Source organism: Myotis nattereri, assembly GCF_964212035.1.
Source record: "Myotis nattereri genome assembly, chromosome: 4".
Lineage (NCBI taxonomy): Eukaryota > Metazoa > Chordata > Mammalia > Chiroptera > Vespertilionidae > Myotis > Myotis nattereri.
The window spans coordinates 63370295-63382169 of NC_138079.1; positions in this window are offsets into that span (position 1 = coordinate 63370295).

Genomic DNA, 11875 nt, shown 5'->3' on the forward strand with positions numbered 1-11875 from the left:
AGGCACCTTCCCCAGTGTGGGGTGTGCAGGAGGCAGCTGATCAATGATTCTCTCTCATCATTGATGTTTCTATCTCTTTCTCCTTCCTCTCTGAAATCAATAAAAACATATATTTTTTAAAAAAGTGTTTCAAAAAAAAAAAGAAACATTCAAGAAGGTTACATAAGAAAATGAAATCAGTCGTAGCTGGTTTGGCTCAGTGGATAGAGCATCAGCCTGTGGACTGAAGGGTCCTGGGTTAGATTCTCGTCAAGGGCACATGTCTGGGTTGTGTGAGGGGGTGTTGCTCATTATATATAACTGGCCTTTAGGAAGTACTTACTATGTGCTTGGCATGGTGATTTTCTTGAATCCTATTTTATTGAAACTAAGATATTATTGATTGCAAGATACATCATTATGTTATGCATCATTAAGAAAGAACTTTAAAAAATTACCTACTAGCCTGGCCAGTGTGGCTCAGTGGTTGAGCATTGACCTGGGAACCAGGAGGTCAGGATTCCCTTCCTGGTCAGGGCACATGCCTGGGTTGCAGGCTCACTCCCCAGGGGTGGGTGTGCAGGAGGCAGCCAATCAATGATTCTCATCATTGATGTTTCTATCTCTCTCTCCCTCTCCCTTCCTCTCTGAAATCAATTAAAAAATATATTTAAAATGTTAATCATGTAACATTTTAATCATACGAAAGAATGGCCATTTGTTCTCCTCTTGCTGTGACATACAGAAACATTTTAGAAACACCTTCATTCTTCTATCTTAAAATATACAGCAAATCTGGGTTTACAGGTTCAAGCCTCTCACCAAAATCTCTATTACCTTTCTTCCCTAGAGATAACATCTAGGCCTCAGTAGTATTTCAGCTCCAGGCCCAGAAAAGCAACAGAACCAGACGTGCAACACCACGGATGACCTCAGGACCAGCTACACTGAATAATATATATATATATATATATATATATATATATATATATATATATATATATATATTTTAAAAAACATTGTTAAAAAAGATTACCTACTAAACTCTAATACAAACAACACACAGGCTCTTTTCCTCAGTTGAACCACATGTCTGTGGAAGTTAAGCAACCTCTATTTAAAGGCAACAGTGACACCATTGTAATTAGTTAGCTATTAATAGTAGAAAGGGAGCAAAAAGAAGGCCAGACGTGGTAAGCATGGCCATCTGGGCAGCTTCACCAGGAAGCTGCAATTTCATATTCCCCAGGGAACCACCAGCCCATTCCTTACAGATCAGTGGGAGAAGGGGTCCAACAAAGGGAGTAAAGTTCTGATGATATAAGGAAGATACCTGTCAGTCAAGCCTGGGAACAGAGATCACTGGCCAGAGGGGACAGGGCTACTACAAGCCCATGAAAATCTGGGGGTACATAATCCCAAGACAAAGGAGTTTGCTCTCTTGGCTCTTGGCACTCTTGGCTTGCGGTTCTCTCAGCTCTCTGCTTCCTTTGGCTTTGCTCCTGCCCATGTTCCCTCCATAGCCATGTGGCCATGTGGACCCCACACACAATGGACTAATGGACTGCAGCTGGGAACACAAAATGAGTTAGCTTAATGCTGGACTGGTCACTGCTCCAAATGAAGTGAAAACTCTGGACACTGGCTTTGCTCTGCTAAAGCCACAGCTACACGTCTTCTATGGCAGAACAAAGGGAAATGGGGCCTTGGAAACTCAGTGGTGTAATTCCACAGAAATATAGTGTTTTGCAATACCTCATCCTCCCGTGGGGGCCTCTGGACATTCTTATTCCCGTGGGACCCCAGGACCCCAAGAATGTCCTGATAACAACAGGACATTCTAACACACTGTTGCTTGGCCGTTTAATGATAGGTCTACACAAGGTATGAATTGGTCATCTCAGGCTCTCGTTACTTTGAAGTTTCACCTATTTAGAGGAATTTCACCGTTCTTGTGCCTTTTGTAACGTTAGCTCATGTATGATAGGCTCATCTCAGTTACAAAATGTAACACAGCTTCCTCTTCAAGATGCTTTGCATGAAAATATGGAATTGTGGTAGGCAGTTAAACAGACATGAGCAGAGCAAGGATGATGGGTCAGGTAGATAAGATCACCAGGGTGGGAAGTCCGGGGTGACTTGCAATGGACAACTGTAGGGTGTGAGCTCATCCCCAGGGCAACCTTTCCTTCCCTAGCCTATCTCTGGCCATGCAGTTTGGACCCCTTGACTTTTCATATTGCTGGTCATTTGGTTTAGGCCCCCAGACCTTTCTTCCCTAGAGATAGCATCTAGGCCTCAGTAGTATTTCAGCTCCAGGCCCAGAAAAGCAACAGAACCAGACATGCAACACCACGGATGACCTCAGGACCAGCTACACTGAATAATGACCCCCTGTCCTGGTGCCGACCAATCAGTCAGTGGAGACTCCAACCCTGAAAGAATACACCTGGAAAGCTGCTGAATATTCTACTGAGATCCTCCCCTAAAATCTTTACCCTTAAAATCCATAGGAGAGAGGACCCAGTGTGCTCTATTTCCCCTATTTCCTCCTCCCTATCCCTTCAGAGGAGTCACCTTTACCTTCCTCACTTCTAAGCTCCAAGGGCCCTTCCTTTGCCTCTATAACTTGTTTCCTAAGCCCATTTCTTCTAGGAATTACTTCTCCTACTGCTGTGATTTTATAAATAAACTAGAGGCCCGGTGCACAAAAATTCGTGCACTCCAGGGTGGAAAGGGGGTCCCTCAGCCCGGCCTGTGCCCTCTCACAGTCTGGGACCCCTCGGGAGATAACTCCCTGCTGACTTAGGCCTGCTCCCGGGTGTCAGAGGGCAGGCCCTATCCCTAGGTGCAGCCCCTGGTCGGGCTCAGAGCAGGGCCAATTGGGGAGTTGGGGCGCCACCCCCTGTCATGCACAGAGCAGGGCAGATCGGGAGGTTGCAATGCCACCCCCAGGCACGCTCAGGGTAGGGCCGATTGGGGGCTGGGGCAACGCCCCCTGTCACACTCAAGGCAGGGTCGATGGGGAGGTTGCGGCGCCACCCCCTGTCATGCACAGAGCAGGGCCAATCAGGGGGTCGGGGCGCTGCCCCCTGTCACTCACAGAGCAGGGCCCATCAGGGAGGTTGGGGCTCGGTACCCTATCATGCACAGAGCAGGGCCCATCAGGGGGTTGGGGAGCTCCCCCCTGTCACGCACAGAGCAGGGCCGATAGGGGAGTTGGGGCACTGCCCCCTGTCACACACAGAGCAGGGTGGATCAGGGGTTGGGGCGCCGCACCCTGTCACACTCAGGGCAGGGCCGATGGGGAGGTTATGGCTCTACCCTGTCACACACAGAGCAAGGTCTGTGGGGCGGGGGGGTTGGGGCACCGCACCCTGTCACACACAGAGCAGGGCCGATCAGGGGTTGGGGCACCGAAGCCTGTCACACACAGAGCCACAGGGCGATCAGGGGGGTTGGGGAGCTCCCCCCTATCAGGCACAGAGCAGGGCTGATCAGGGTTGGGGCACCTTCCCCTGTCATGAACAGAGCAGGGTGGATAGGGAGGTTGTGGCCCCGCCCCCGTCACACACAGAGCTGCAGGGCGATCAGGGGGTTTGGGGGCTGCCCCCTGTCACGCTGATCCTGGTGCCAGAGGCCGCGCGGCTCCGCTGATCCTGGTGCTGGGAGGCATATTACCCTTTTACTATATAGGATAGAGACCTGGTGCACAGGTGGGGCCGGCTGGTTTGCCCTGAATGGTGTCCTGGATCAGGGTGGGGGTCCCCTCTGGGGTGCCTAGCCAGCCTGGATGAGGGGATGATGGCTGTTTGGAGCTGGTCACACACCCTTCAGGGTGGGGGTCCCCACTGGGGTGCCTGATCAGTCTGGGTGAGGGGCTGAGGGCCGTTTTCAGGCTGGCGGGTGACTGAAGCTCCCAACTGCTCCTTTTTTTCTTTTTTTTTTATTATTCTGGGCCAGCTTTAGTCTGAGGCTTGGCTCCAGCTCTTAGGCCTCCGCTGCTGAAAGCAGGTTTCTGGCCTTTGTTTATCTTCTGTATTTGAAACAATGTAGCGATCCCGCTGGCTGAAGCCCGGCGACTAAAGCAGGTTTCTGGGGTTTTGTTTAGCTTCTATATTTGTAACATAGTTGCTTAGAGTTGCAGCTCAGAGGCCGGCAGCGGCAGGCGGGGAACGTTGGAGTCCTCTGTCACTGAAGCAAGCAAGCCTCATGTTCGCTTTAAGCTGCCTGGCTGCTGGCCGCCGTCTTGGCTGGCAGTTAATTTGCATATCGCCCTGATAAGCCAATGGGAAGGGTAGCGGTCATACGCTAATTACCATGTTTCTCTTTTATTAGATAGGATGTTCTTCTATAGTTTAAGTCTTGGCTCCAAATTCTTTCCTAGCCAGAACTCAATTATCGAGGTTGCTGAACCCAGATCTAGTCTGATCCCAATGGTCTAACACCCAGTGCTGTTCCTGCTGTTATGAACAGAATTACAGTCTTTCCTTCAGGGACAAATATTTGCTTTGCTAATATTAAATTTAAGCCTTCGTGCTCTACTTTTGTACTTTTGTCTATATACAATACTTGCTGCTTTAAGAATGGCTTGGAGAGATGGAAATGAGGATGTGACTGTGTCAAGTTGACAGGTCCTGTGCTCTGTGTACCACTCTCCTAAATGCGATTAGATATGTTTGCTTCGGGTCTATGTTCAAGACTCAGCAAAGTAAAACTGAAAGATTTCCAATGTCTTGGTGAATACCTCATTAATCATGCTGTTTTATGAAGAAATATGATTCAACTGTGTTGGTTTTATAAAAACTGCTGACCTCCATATTCAGGTGGTTATTTTGAATGTAGAACCACGATTTCAAGGTTATTTTGAATGTAGAACCACCATTTCAAGGTTGGAGAGGCAGTGCTACGTGGAGTGAGGAAATATGAACTCAGGCTGATTTGGATTCAGCAAATGCTGGCTCTGGCTGCTTTATTTTCTGTAACATTGAGCCATTTCACCTACTTTTGAGATTAAACGTCTTCTTTAATAAGATGAAGTTTGTAAAAATTATTTTAGATAGTCGTGAAGATTAGACATAGTGTGTGTAAAAATATTGCGTGCACATGCACAAAATATTGCACAGCTAAATTATTTTATACAGCAGATTATCCTTACAAAGAACAAGGCGGTAGACTGGCCAGTTAAGGACCTTGTTCATTAGTCGGTGCCATTAAGCTTTACTAGTGGTGTCATGTGCTGCCTTAATGCTAAGGTTAGGTAGTATTTTCTATTGTGGGACGACATCATTGTTTAGGAAGTTCTTCACATATAGAACCTACTACAATAGTTATTTTAACGTATTTGCATTTCTGTTCTATTCCCCTAGTGTTCTCTCTGTGTGATATTGATTCATTAGATAGAAAAGGGAAGCATATTAAACTTATAATTAACCTTTTCTCTTGACATGTAATTAGCTAGAATTTATGAGATGCTAAAGGCTGCAGTGCCTGAGAAAAGGAGCATAAATAGTGTGTTTTTGTCTTACTGAGCTTGGAATAATAGACTCGTTTGTTTTCATTGAGACATTATGTATCCGATATACTTTTATTTAAAATGGCTAATGATCTATACAACTTAGATATATTATTCTAGTCCAATCGTCGAAGAGATTTGATTCTAATTTTTCTTCACCCAAATTGAGGATCAGATCATGTTAAGTTCAAGTAAAACATTAAAAAGTGTGAATTCACTTTTTATCTTCATTTTAAGATAATTTGATTGTTGTGCTATGATAATTCAAAATTATACTGTCAACAGAATAGCATTTTATATGAGCCAAATGAATCTTAAAGGAAAAGATGAATTGAAATCTATATTAAACTAGGACATAACTATTTCCAATGTTTTATAATATGTTGCTAGCAAACTTTTACCAAGTAATAATTATTTTGCATAAGGTGGAGTTAATTTTTTTAAGTTATCATTGTATTTATTTAGGAAGAAATATCTTTTTTCTTAAATTTAGTAGGCTACCTTCAAGAGAAAGAAATGCCTATGGTAAAGAAATTGTGTACAAAGTATCTGGTAGTTCACTTATTTGGGGGGGGAAAAATCTAATTGATTTGCCAAGGGAAATATGAGAAATTCTCAACCTTTGGAATCTTTCTCTTAATCTTAAAAATGTCTCCTATTCTCTATGTTGTCAAAATATAGACATCGTACCTCCCCCTGAACTGTCTTTTACCTTGTAGTTCTTGAGCTCCTAAATCTTGTGAAAGCCTCCTAACATCACTTAGATCAGCTTTTTCTGCATATACTGTATTTTATCATGCCATTCAGTTATGGAGATGAGCATGAGTACTGAGAACTCCTGCTCAAAGTACCAGTTTTCCTCATCCACACTATGATAAATCACTCTTTTAATATCTTTTTAATTCTAAAGTTTACACCAGAAATAGGAGCTATCCATTCTTTACTGAGCAGTCTTCCTTGGTTTCCTTGTATTTCAATTCTCAAATAGTAGTTTTACCTGTAATTATTATCATCATTATTATTGCTATTATTAGTCTTTCATAAGTACAACTCATATTCTGCTGATCTTCTTCTCTTCTTGCTAGATGTATGTGGTCTTTCACTAGTAGGCTTTTCTTATTGTCTTCACACCCCTTCTTTCCCATGTTTACTTTCCCCAATCATTTGAATAACATTTATAAACTGTTATTGTCTTTTATAATAAAGACTTTTCAAAGAAGCACATTTTAATAGCATGAAATATATGAGTTGAGGAGATAAAAATGCAATAAAAACAAGAAAGGTATATGAAAAGAAAGATGCAAAGTTTAGTTAGCTGAACTGTGGTCTCTTGTTTAGGAGGTTCCATACCTTTTAAAAATATATATATTTTTGTTGATTTCAGAGAGGAAGGAAGAGGGAGAAATAGAAACATCAATGATGAGAGAGAATCATTGGTCAGCTGCCTTCTGCATGCCCCCCACTGGGGATCGAGCCCACAACCTGGGCATGTGCCGTGACCACAGAAGTGAACTGTGACCTCCTAGTTCATAGGTCGATGCTCAACCACTGAGCCATGCCAGCCACCCCTCCCCCCTTTTTTAATCCTCACCCTGGAAGTGATGATATTTTTCCCATTTATTTTAGAGAGTGGAAGGGAGGGGGAGGGGGAAAGAGAAAAGAGAGGGAGAAAGAGAAACATCTATGGATTAATTGATTGCCTCCCACACTTGCCCCCATGGGGAGTGGGGAATTGAACTGGAAACCCAGGTAATTGCCCTTGACCGGAATCAAACCTACAACCCTCTGGTGCCCAGGCCAACGTCCTAACCACTGAGTCATGCTGCGCAGGGCATCCATACCTTTCTTATGAGGCCTGTCATAAACCAAAGATGGGATGGTCTAGGTTCTTCTTAATTTTTGCTTATGACGAGGAGGAAAAAAGACTCCTAATTAACTATTTCATTACCTACTCAGTAAGAATCTGGGTATTAGTTTTCATTCTACATTGTGACTACTATCCTTGGAGAATTTCCTTGTTTCCTATAGTAGCAATGGTTTTTCTCTTTTGAGAATTGCTGATTCAAGGTTAAAGCTGATTATTCTCCCAACTGTCTTATAAGTGTTTTATTAAATGGCACCTGTCTATGCTTAAATATTAGGTAGCAGTGCTGTTAGGAAGGAAAAATAGGAGGATGGCAGGCATAAATGTCTTTTTTCTGTGATGCTGGGACAAGGTGACCTGGAAGACAGCCACTGTGTTAATGTTAATGAGGATAAACAAGCCCTGCAGCAAGACTCAGAGAGCAGAGTCCCCTTAGAAGCACACTAGGCTCTGTGGTCAGAATACAGAGATGAATGAGATGCTCTGTCCCCAAAGCACTTGTCTAAAGCCTTTATTTCCTGTGAGAGTGGCAAACCCCTGTAAAACTGGGGCATCATTATTGAAATAATAAGGGTCAGCTGAGCATACCCCTGGATGAGGAAGGTCAGTCTTTTTTTAAAAAAAAAAAAATTTTTTTTATTGGTTTTTTACAGAGAGGAAGGGAGAGGGATAGAGAGTTAGAAACATCGATGAGAGAGAAACATCGATTCAGCTGCCTCCTGCACACCCCCGACTGGGAATGTGCCCGCAATCAAGGTACATGCCCTTGACCGGAATCGAACCTGGGACCCTTCAGTCCGCAGGCCAACGCTCCATCCACTGAGCCAAACCGGTTAGGGCAGGAAGGTCAGTCTTTATGTGATGTCGGATTTTTAGGGAAAATGGGACTTTTAGCAATGAATGCTCTTCATTTCCAACTGGATATCATATAGCTGATATGCCACTGCCCTCTTATTTCCTCACCACTTCATTCCTTAACCTCTTGAGATTGTCTGGCCTGATTGTGCTTCTGAAACTAGCATCCTGCTCATTTAGCTGAAACTACATTCTAAAAGGTTGTAATTTCTTGATTGTTTTTTTTTTAATGGTATAATATACAAAGGACAGCAAGAATAGAATGGGCTTTAGAATCAGGCTGACCTGGATTAAAATTCTAATTCTACTACTTATTAATGAGCTCTGTGACCTGGAGAAAGTGCAGTAGGAGCAGGGGCAGCACCAGGTGTTAGACCAGTGGGTCAGACCGGACCTGGATTCAGCAACCTCAGTACTTGAGTTCTGGCTAAGAGAGATTTCAGAGCCAAGATTCCAACGGTAAGAGGACATTTATTTATAAAATCACAGCAGTAGAAGAAGTAATTCCTAGAATAAATGGGTTAAAGAAATAAGTTATAGAGGTAAAGGAAGGGCCCTAGGAGCTTGGGAGTGAGGAAGCTACTGGTTATACAGAGGGGGCTGGGAGAGGGAAAGGGGAAAAGGCAGGCATGCTCCTGGGAGGGAGAGCACACTGGGTCCTCCATCCCAAGGATTTTAAGGGTGGAGATTTTAGGGGCAGTTCCAGGGAAAGATCTCAGTAGATTCTTATTCAATACTGATGGCCCTGAGGTCAGCCATGGGGTTGCTGGCCTGGTTTTGTTACTTTTCTGGACCTGGAACTGAAAGGCAACAGAGGCCTCGATGTTATCTCTAGGGAAGAAAGATCAGGGGTCCAAACCACATGAGCAGTGATTTGCTAGGGGAGGAATGATCACCCTGGGGGTGAGGTCCCACCCTATGGTCGTCCATTGCTAGGCACCTGGGCTTTTCACCCTGGTGACCTTTTGTACCCGGCCCATCGTTCTTGCTCTGCTCATATCTGCCTAACTGCCTACCACAACAGCATCTTTAAAACCTCTCCTGTGAAATGGGAAAATAAAATCTATCTCATAAGATTATCATAAGAATTAAGTGAAATAAAATATGTAAAACATCTAGCACAGAGCAAGGCACATAATTTGTGCCCATTAATTTCATGATTATTTTTTAAATTTTTTTCTTTCTCTTTCTTTCTTTCTTTCTTTCTTTCTTTCTTTCTTTCTTTCTTTCTTTCTTTCTTTCTTTCCTTCCTTCCTTCCTTCCTTCCTTCCTTCCTTCCTTCCTCCTTCCTTCCTTCCTTCCTTCCTTCCTTCCTTCCTTCCTTCCTTCCTTCCTTTCTCTCTCTCTCTCTCTCTCTCTCTCTCTCTCTCTCTCTCTCTCTCTCTCATTCTCATTTTGTTAATCCTCACCCGAGGGTTTGGGGAAGGTTTTTAAGGGATTAGGGGGAACAGGTATGTGGAATCACTAATGGGGTAAGTTTTTTTCCCTGTGTTAAATATTTTATGTACTTTCTTTTTTATTGAATTTATTGGGGTGACATTGGTTAATAAAATTATATAGATCTGAGGTGTATATCACCATTCATCCCTGCTATGTAACCAGAACCCAAGCTCAGCTGCCTGCCTCCACAAAAGCCAAACTCATTAGACAGATGCTGACAAAAAAGGAAAGAGGTTTTATTCAAGTGCCAATCACCTGAGGAGATGGGGGACTCTTGTCACAAAGCCCATCTCAACATTTCAGTGCAGGCAGAGGTTTTTATAAGGAGGGAGAAGGAAAACAGAACAAAGAGATCAATGGGAGGAGGTTGAAAAGTTCTCTACCTGCAGGCCAGCACAGTCCATTCTGATAAGGGCCTCGAAACTGGTCAAGTGATGGTCTGCTGTGGGTCATCCTGGCCTTCGTCATCCTGGTTCTGTGGTTGAAGGTCAGCAAATCTCTGGGAACTTAAGGACCTAAGGTTGGCGTCTGCATCTTCTGGAGTTAGTTCCTAGGATTCTTACATGAACATGCTCCATATTAGTCAGAGTCAGCAATTACAGAAACAATGTCAAAGAAAGTTGGGGTGGGTTTCAATTTTCCATTGTTACCCCTTACCCTCTCCTACTTTTCACGTCCCGATTTTCCTCTGGCAATCACCGCACTGCTATCTGTGTCTATGAGTCTTCTCTCTTTTTTTCTCCCCTTAATCCTTTCACTCCCTTCACCCAGCCCTACAATCCCTCCCCACCCGCCCCCACATACCTGTCAGTCTGCTCTTTCTCCATGAGTATGTCTCTGTTTTGTTTTTTTACTTTGTTCATTAGATTCCACATATGAGTGCTCATCTTTCCCTGATTGGCTTATTTCACTCAGCATAATGTTCTCCAGGTCCATCTGTGCTGTCACAAAGGATAAGATTTCCTTCTTTTTTATGGCTGAGTAGTATTCCATTGTGTAAATGCATCACAGCTTTTTTTTTTATCCACTCACCTGCTGATGGTTACTTGGGCTGTTCCAAAAAGTTTTAATTAGAGGACCTTGGAACTTGCCCAAAAAAGGGGCTTTGGCACTGGATCTTTCTGGACAACAGGCCCTTCAATTTTGAAAGGGTTCGGGTTAGGATTTCCAGTGTTCAAGTTCCAGTTATCTTCTAGTCCTTCCCTTCCTTTGGGGAGGGTAGTGCAAGCTGGATGGGGAGAGTTTGGTTCTGGTTGCAGCTAGAGGTCAAAGTTCTCTCCTCTGTGCATTCATCAGCAGCATGAGTTGTGGTTTTGGCCTCTACATTCTGAAAGGCAACTCACTATCTTGTTGGAAACAGGATAGGATCTGTGGTTACAGTCTCAGAACACCAAATTAACTATATATCATTAGTTTTATACTTTGGAATAATAATATATAAAATTAATCAGCATTTTTACATGGCTCAACTGTGTGTAGTGTTTTGCATATATAATATATATTACATATCATCCACATATTATTTCTGTTTCCCTAACAACCTGAAAGTTAGACATCACTACCCTTGTTCTTTAAATAAAGATACTGCAAACCTGAGAAGTTAACCAATTACCTCCAAATAATTCAGACATTTAGGAGTAGAACCAGCTAATTCCAATACTGCCATTTAATTGCTGTCCATCTGACGTGCAAACTGGAACGCTTTCCATTGTGTTGAAGGATGGTCCTGCTCCTCCCTCTCTGTAGTCTTTGGGTACACTTCTTTTATATTTGTTATCTGAGGAAGCTTTAAGACTTCCTAGGAAGAAATTATACGGAAGCTATGGACACTGGAATAAGTCACTTATTCCAAAATTCATTTTCTTAATGTCCAAAATGAAGGGTCTAACAATAGTTTGTTTGAACACTAAAAGTCTGTGTTACTTGACCATGAAAATATAAAACAGTCCTTTACTTCTAGACAGTGGCATTCCTTGTCTGGGTAAGAATAAAACTACTAGTAGGTTAAAATAAAGAAAATCATGAATACAACCCAAGTTGTCACAGGAGAAGGTCCTTTTTTCCCTAATATTTGTTTGTTACGATAACTTCTCTCTAGATCAAGGTAACTTTGATATATCCAGGATAAATTAATGAAAAGACTAAATTACATATGTTTAACAAGTAAATGTCTTATTTCAAACTCAATTTAGAATGATTCAGTCAAGCTAGTGTAGGAGAGC